This window comes from Teleopsis dalmanni, chromosome 2, assembly GCF_002237135.1.
Source record: "Teleopsis dalmanni isolate 2A chromosome 2, ASM223713v2, whole genome shotgun sequence".
Lineage (NCBI taxonomy): Eukaryota > Metazoa > Arthropoda > Insecta > Diptera > Diopsidae > Teleopsis > Teleopsis dalmanni.
In genome coordinates, this window is record NC_051847.1 from 168,623,743 (window position 1) to 168,633,376 (window position 9,634).

The following is a 9,634-nucleotide window of genomic DNA, read 5'->3' on the forward strand; positions in this document are numbered from 1 at the left end:
AAATATACATAATTTTGCATTATTATATATAAGAAAGAAATAATTGGAAGCATAATGTGAAAAAAAATAAAATTAAAATTTTCTTACTTTTGTATTAAATACTATATTAATTATATAAAAATATAATTAATATATATATATATATAGAATTGCTAAAATTACTATTGCTATTATAAGATTTTACATAAATCATTTTTATCTCTATATCTCTATATAATGAATTCATGTAGACTTAAGCAAATTTAATATAAATATTTTTAAAATTTAAATAATTTTAAATATCAAATTTTTTTTTTTGATAAAAACACATGATTTGTTAAATTTATTTTATTTTGATATAATTTAATGTGAAAAAATTAGGCGTGGTCACGTTTTATAAGAAATTTATGAGATGTCCTTTAGGTGACAAGCATTGAAAAAAAAAAACTGATGGCCTAAAATGGCAGATGTCAACTTTTTCGTACTTGCCACATTCTTACTCACATAAACAGGGTCACTTTCATTCTAATATAAGCACAAAGGCAAATTGATTACCTGTATATGGATCCATATATTTTTATATAAGTATAAGATTTAAACAATACAATATTTCTATATTTTTATTAATAGAACTTTAAAGCAAAAATAAATTAATTTGAATAATAACAACGATTTGGCGTCTAATTTAATGTGTCAGCAGACATACACTTGATATACCCTGTAAGTGTAGTATTAAAAGTGACAATGGTACAATCCAACCTAACAGCTCTATTGTGGGTAGTTGTAAGTATGAAAGGAGAAGAAAACATCCCTCAAGAAATTGCAACCATCTTATTTTCGTTATGGATTGCATGCGGCGTTGTTTTTGATGTTTAATTAAATTATATGGCATCCCTTTATTTCTTTTAGGGATAGGATTTTTTTTATGGCGCTGTTAAAAAAGTCTTTATGATGGATGAAAAAACTAATTTGAGATGATAACAATATGTGGAAAGAAAACTGAGATTATGGTGTTTTACTTTCTTAATTAAAAACAATAGACCGTGGATTTTCTTAGAAAAATGTGCTTGGGAAACATAAAAACTCAAACACAGAAACTCTTCAATTATCAATTAAACTTTATCAAAATAAATCAATTTCATTGTTTTAGTTTCATTTTGGTAAAAAAATTTGAAAATCAAAATAAAAAACTTATGGAATAAAGTATTATATAAATTTATATAAAATTGCTTATAACGTTTAAAATATTTATTAATTCTCCTGAGTCTATTTCATGACCCTAAAAGTAGTCACGTTGCCGACAACCTATGAATTAAAACGTACAAATTTATTTATTATTTAATTTACTTATATTTATTGTATCTCACTTTGAAAATTTATTTGATTTTATTTATTTATAACTTTTAAAGTCTGCTTTTATTTTTCTAAACCTATTTCATTCTCTTTAAAATATTTCGCTTCAGATACAATGCACTTAACGTATGTCAACGCTTTCCAATATTTTTCAATCCTCACTCATCTTTCACACGACATTCGCTTGTGTGGTCACTTATTTTTCGAGTCCATGTTCCATCCTCAGTTGTCTTAAATTTGACTTTATTCTGATGGTCAGAATAAAATTTGGTTGATAGATTTCAATCCAAAAACAAGAATATTTTTCACAAGAGTGGTCTAATTGTCTAATTGTCAATCACTAATTGTCAATCTAATTGAAGATTAATCGTAACATCGATTTTTAACATCGATTAATAAAAAATAAATTTACATCAAGACTAAAGTGAATAAGCTAAGATATAGGTAGATAGGACATACGTTTCGTAGAGAATATGTTCAAATAAGAAACATTTCGCTTGCACAGGTAAACACAGACCAGAAAGAAGTAGAAAGAGTTTGAAAAAAGGTACTTACCTACTGATTGCATAGATTTATAGTAATAATAAATTAAAATATTTAAAACAGTTAATAAGAGTACATATTGCTCGGAAAATGTGTCTCATTACCAAATTTTAAGAGATATATCACTCCAACATCAGGGATAAAGATCAGCTCCATAAAACTTACGATTTCAAAGAATTTTATAGATTTTGCAATAGAGCCGGACAGAAATAATAGAGATACTTCAGGGTTTCCACGATGCCTGGCAACATATATTCGTTACTATATAGTGCCCTGTTTAAATATCAATTAGCATTCTACAGCTCCTTCGATTGAACAGCGCTACTTCACCTATTTTAGCAACATTATCAAACATTCCATTTTTCCCAATGCTTCTACGTGTCTCTATTGTTTGCTCTTTAATGCTGAACTTTTTTGGAAGATACGTGTTAACTTGTAGTAACCATAAGCTCCTAATGGATTATGGATATTATAAGAAACAGCTTTAGAATATTATACAATGGCAAGGGGTTTGTTCAAAATAATATTCTAATATATTCATTAAAAAATTTGTAGAATATATAATAATATTTTTATATTTGAATCTCAAATACTTACTAATATTTAATTAATTAAATTAAATAATAATATAAAAATTAGGCGTGGTCAAATTTACTATAATTTCAAACATAAACAAATTTTAACCCCAGTTCTTGAACAAATCAAAAATCATTAAAGTTGGAATGACATTTTTGGTACCTTTTATAGTTCTATAAAAATACAGGGTCATGTTTGTATTAAAACAAAAATAATCTTTATGTATATACAATATCGCAATATTTACTATTAATAAATTGACAATATAATATTTAATTAAAAGACTTAAAGAGTAAAATTAATTACTTGATATTTCTAAATTCTACTCATGGTTGTTTATAATTACATTTAAAATAAAATAAATGAATGAGTTAAACACCTATGTAGTACCCTGTAAAGATTACCCTGTAAGTATAGAGAGCAAGAAACCAATCATCCCTAAAGATGTTTCAGCCATTTTACTCACTTCAATGAATGATTTAATACGTCGGCGTCTTTGAGATTTAATTAAATTTTGCAGCATCATCCCTTCGGAACCACAACATCCCTCTGAAAAGGTTGTTTTGTGATGGTTTGTGGGTGCAATGACTTATCATATTTGTTGCCAGCCATAAACAAAACTGCTCTTTTTATGGCGTTCCGGTTTCGTAATTAAAAACAATGCCTGGTATTTTAGAAAAAGGTTAAATCTAATAAACAAAAGAGAATTTTTTTAGGTTCATTTTAGTGAACCATAAAAAACTTCCATATAAACAAAATAAAGACACAAGATTAATTTGTAAAAGAAGTGCTATTAAGACGCAAAGACCATATGTCATGATGTCGGAAATTCAACATTTTAAGTGAGCTCGGAATGGAAGGTTTTAACGAAAAATCGTAGAATAAATTTATTTATGTATTAAAATACTTATATGGAAACACATCACAAGGTAATAAAAAATTAAAAAAAAAACTCAAAAAATTTTTAAAAAATCAGAAATAATTTTTTCTTAGACCAAATATTGTTAGTAATGCAATACTATTGTTATTTATTATATTCTTTATATATCCGTAGCTTTGAAAAATACTTAATTGTGTTAAGTAGATAAATATTAATAATATATAATATAAATAAAATTAAACACATGATATATGTGTGAATAAATGATTAAATATAATCATTGCTATAATTGCAAAATATTATTAATATTATTACATTAATATTTAAATATTACTATATTATTATTATTATTATTATTAATATTAATATTATTATTATATTATTATTTATATTATTATAATATGATAATTATTAATATTTTATCCACACGATCTTGTCTCTACCTGGTCTCTTTTTTATCGATGGATAATCACATGATTTGACTATGAGTAGCTTTCACCTTTTCGGAAAAATGTATTTGACGATTAAAGGAAAGCGTTTTATTTTATTCAAACAGATTATAGGTACTTATTGAGGAAACTATTAATTTCGCTGTGATACCATACCAGAAAACCATAAAGGTTGAACAACTGAATATTTATCACAGTAAAGCAGCATCAACAATGATCCTACGACGCTTTGACGAAGAAAAGTTGAATTGTTCAAAAAGCTATTAAGGGACTCGGTACATCATAGACTCGGTGTTCTTTCCATAGACAGCTGGAAAAATAAGGACATGCATTATGGTGAGGAAGGGGATACCCTGCATCCAATTGCCTCATCTATGCTTACCACATCTTACTATAGTAAGCGTAGGGAGTGATGCAAACACCTTTATCGTGGCGTCAGCCTATCTCCCATAGCACTCTACTGAACCACCTCCTAGTCAGGAGGTAATCAGACTGATGGAGTATTGTAGGACGAAAAGGCTAGAAATTGTCATAAGATGCGATGCAAACGCACACAACATTGTGTGGAGTAGCAGCGATAGTAACAACAGAGGGGAATCTCTCCGCGAGTTTGTTGAAAAATACAATCTGATGATTGTAAACAGGGGGTTAAAACCTACCTTCGTTGATGCACGAAGGTCACAAGTTATTGACTTAACCCTGTGCTCAGACACATCTTTTAAAAAAAATATATTATATATGAAGTAAAGCAGAACTGAACTAATTGCACCTTCTATAAGGTTATACAGAATGCTAATGTAACAGAAACGCCATTATAATCTCAAGTATCGAGTTCGGTACTCGGGTAATATGGCAAAAGAATAAGACGATAATGTAACTATATAACTCGATTACTAAGCTCGTTACTTAATATTGTGCACATCGGTAGTATTAAAAATATAGACACTAAGTAGAATTATATATGCACACTCTTTTGAATTGTATTAAATATATTATATTATATTGGTTTATAGTATTATAATATATAAAGTTCTGAAGAGGATAAAAAATTCCTCTACGGACTCTAATTAGTCCTTAATTCAAGTAATTCAAACAATCTCAAGTAAGTTAACTGGTCTAATGAAGTCAATGGAAACATATTATAAGACAGTTTATATATTTTTTGATGCATGTATCACTATTTATTTTTCCTTGGTATGACAACGAGCTGTTATTTGTGTTCGAGTGAATTTATTCCTATTTATAAATTCTATACATATAAATAAGAAAAAATTATAAATTAGCTTATGTATATTATATCATTAGTTAATTAATTCTGTTTGTATATATAATTTCAATATTTTAAGTATTTCGTTACAGTTTGAGGAACACTAAACATTTTAAGAAAAAGGTTCTGATATTGGGTTTTTAATAACAGTTTGCATATTACTCAGCAAGTCAATAAGTGAATTGAAGTCCAAGACAAGCAAGCAGTGAATGTTAAACTGTATTAAATGAAAAAATAGAGTTGCCATATGTTTATAAAATTCATATCATGACAAAACATCCGATTATCAGTTTTATGCGACATTACCCTAATATGTAATAAATACAATTTAAATAAAATTAAAAGCTATAAATTTGTAGTTCAGATTTCACAATATTATTGCAGTGACATACGCCAAACAAAACTCTCATCGAGGGCATGATATTGTTAATATTTATATTTTTTGTCGTAAGAAGATGGAATGCTTTTTGCGCTGTGAAACCCACCGTGGTCGGAATGATGTTTATTCTTTTCTTATATATAATGTAGTAGGCTAAAACATCTCTTCTTTGGAGAGACTTATTTCCTCCGGAATCGCTTTTTTATTACTTTTGGTAGGGTCTCATTAATATTGCCTTGAAAGCAATAATCTCTTGATTTTTGATTTGAGTCCAGACCTTCACTTTTTCGCCGCATTTTTGGTGTCTTCGATTTGCGAACTTGAATCACATGACTCTATTGTTCGCCAGTGCTTTGGGTTCGCTCTCATCTTTTGTGTTATATTTTTTGGATTTATTTGTCCAATCCGGTATACTATCTCTCCTGTAAATATGAGCCATTTATAAGAGTAAAAAAAGCTGTGCTCTGCGTTGTAACAGTCTGTTGTCATAAATGCAGCCGGCTATATTCGTCTTTTCCATGCGTCAGCGGTACTTGCAAACACCTATGAGGTGGTAATTTGTGTGGTAATTCGATTTCCGTTTTAGCTTGGTGATTATATTGGGTATCAGTCTAGCTGTCTATCTTCCTTGTGTGCTATTGTTTCATCTTTCTTGTCACATTGCGATGATTTGTTCCAGAGCTTGTTGTATACTCTTTGTTGTTAAATTTTATATAGTTAGTTTAAGATTTGGAATTTTGTAATGCCAAGCATGGGTGTGTGAAGTTATAGATAAGAAAGTTTCATGATTTCCACATTCCGATAACACAAGCAACTCAAAACATATTCTTCTTTCTTGTGTGAGAAATTTCCTTTTATCATTTTTGAATTTTTTTGAATGCAATACTATAACCTTTTGTCAGTTATGCGGTGATAAGTCATCGAAAATTATCTCAAAAATTGGATCCTTTTGACTACAAGATGTCATGAGGAAGATAAGTTATGAGTTATAGCCAGTTAAGTGTCGTCATATGATCGAAATTATTTTGAGTATATAGCACTATAAGACATTTCGTGAAAGACAAATAATGGCTATTGTACCTAAGCTATGTACTGATAAGTCACAGAAAATTATTTCTAAAGAATCCAGTGCTATAAGATGTCCCGTAGATGTTTGAATGACGTTTTATTTTATATTTAGAGGGAAGGTTTAAAAAATGTACTGATTAAAAGTTTGATCGAAATTTTAATCACAAGCTTGCTTTATTTATGGTGTAAGACGTTAATCCACTGAAACCACCCCTTAGAAAAAATGGAAAAGATTTCCACCGCAATGCGGAAAGTTCGTTCTAGTAATAAAGGGGGAGAGATGTGGTTGAGAGGGTTAATATCTAATTTTTTGGAACAATAAAATTGTTAACCGCGTTGCTGACTAATTCGACTTAACTCGCATTCAATCTTTTAATAATTTTTTTAAAGGTTCGTATTATCTTTCAATGGTTCGTTTATGCGGGCATTATATTATGTGTACTGTCTGCAAATGGATTTCAGGCTTATAATCAAGATCAATTTTATTTTTTTAATTAGTTCTATTAATTATTGATTACTTATTATAAGTAATTAATAATTATCTGTTTACATGACATAATATATCAACAACTGTGTATTAAAATGATTACATTTAAATGAGGCTGCACGCCCATAAGATTTTTATGAATCTTATTATTTTATAATATATAAATAATTTCATTAAATTATTACTGTAGTTAGTTTCAAAGTTGTTACTTCCATTTTAAGTTAGAATAAAACAAGTAAAGCTGTCCTCCCTGACATGGAACTTTTTAGAATTTCAAAGAAATTTTTGGCGATTCGAATTTTTCAAAATAAATTCAACTAATAAAATATAATTCATAAAATATTTAATAATTGCAATTCCTGGTAGCAAATAAAAATTTTTATAAGATAAAAATCCGTTCAAAACAATGCACTTTTTTATAAATGCTCTGAAAAAACAACGAAATATAATAGCGAGTGACTAAGTGCCGGGTGACAGAGCGACAGAGTGTGACGACTTTAACCCACTTCAGTTTATGTATCTCACGTAAAAAAGTATCTACAAATCGCACTTTTGAGCGATGTGTGGCTGCAAATGCAAACATATTTAATGCTCAAAATTTTTTTTTGTATCTCAGACAATTCATCAACTTCTTCCAAAATATCTATAATAACAAAAAACAAGTATTTTTTTTTGCCAAAATTATTGTATCTTAAAATTAAATTTTAATAAACAAATGACAAATAAAAATAAATTTATATATAATATCAAAAAGTTCTCTAAAACTTAATGTGTAAATAATTTTATTAAATTCTTAATAATTATTCTTTATTATTGTTTTATGTATAGAAGCGATTTCAACAATTACATTTGCAGTGTTGAAATTAGTTTAATAATTCTAGACATTGATATTAAAAATTATTTCTAAAACAGATTTTTCATTAACAATTTCAAACATAAACTTTTGTAGTTTTTTTTTATCAAAAGTCAAACAAACTTGCAAATAAATCTAATAATTATTTCGATATACAGGGTGATTATCATAACATGCTAGAGTTTGTGGTGCGATTCCAATTTTAAAGCCTGCCTGTTTGACAATGGCTTGCAATAAATTTTAGATTTTACTGTTCTTAATAATTTTTTCCACTAAACTATATGTCAACATAACTTAGTTTTTGAGATATCGACTTTTAAAGTTAAAGATTTTTTGAAAGTTTTTACATGGAGACTAATAAAAACAAGAGTAGACATGCCATATGCTTCTATAATCAATGTAAAAATTGCATAAACTATATTATTTCTATTAGTATAATTAACATAAAAAGTTTACAACTTTCAGGCTCAATATCTCAAGAAGTAAGTTAAATCGATATAAAGCGTTGTACCAATGTAAACTACCAAAACTTAATTTGATTAACATAAGTTGTTTTAGCTGCAGTGGAAACATGATATAACAGTGTTGTTCTATACCTTCAGTGAGGGTGACAACTGTGTTCATAGTAGATATTGTTCACAACTGATGATTACTGAATAAAAGAAATTCCAACTATTAGATGAAGGTCATAATGTCTCTGAAAAGTTTCTGATTATTAAATCTATAATATTTTTAAAGAAAGTACGATTTTATCAGAAGTGATGGATCGGCTGTGAGTAATTTAGTAAAAATTGCTTACAACCTATGTAAGTGACTTATATAAGTGATAAAAACTATCAAAGCTCCTTAAACCAAGTAAAATTATTTTTACCTTGAACTTAAATTTGGATCCATCTATTGGCTATATTTTTTACTCGTTGTTATTTTTTTTTTGTGAGAAGGTAGAATGTTTTTTGCATTTACGAAACCGAATATCACCGGAATGGTGTGCCCGACTTTCTAACAGTATACGGACCTCCTCTTCGGAGAGACATATTGCACCCCAGAACCGTATTCGGATTAATTAATTACATTGTGATTAAAATCGTTGTAATGTGTATATTTGTTAGTAAATTTCCTAACAACATTTAATTAATGTGAATCTGGACACTTACCAGATTAATTATTTCTCAAGACTATATTAATGAGTAAAATTTCACATTACCCTGTATATGCAGGTTTTAAATATCTTTAAAACGTTATTTAAATATCTTGTGCTTCATACTAATTATTTTTTAGCTACTTTTATATGACTATACTAAACTAGATTCTAATATTTCTTAAAAGCAAAATATGTTTTAGTCTTAGTATATTATTCATGTGAGATATTTATAATTTAATAAGAACAACTTTAGCTTAGAATAATAGTTAAGTGTTTAATATTGCAGTTAATGGTTTCTATCCTTTATGCATGCAGTCTTAACTCCATCATTGGCCCTCACCAACCCCTTTGAGAAAGGATGAGGGAATATGCTTATAAAACTGTCAACGATTAAAGGAAAACACAACTCTTCTTTTTCTCTGTTTTCAAACAACCATATAAGTTGGACAGTGACAAATCTGTACAGTAGTTTGAGAAAAAACCGAAATTCTTGAATTATATGAAAACAAGCTCGAGATATCTCTGTGATAAGATACCAACATGAGTTGTATATTGGTAAGCCCAGACAACTTGTTGAGAGAAACTCGACATCCTGGAACTACAAGAACGGTAAGTGCAACGCCTATCAAGATTTAATTGTAACTTGAGAATACAGTTCG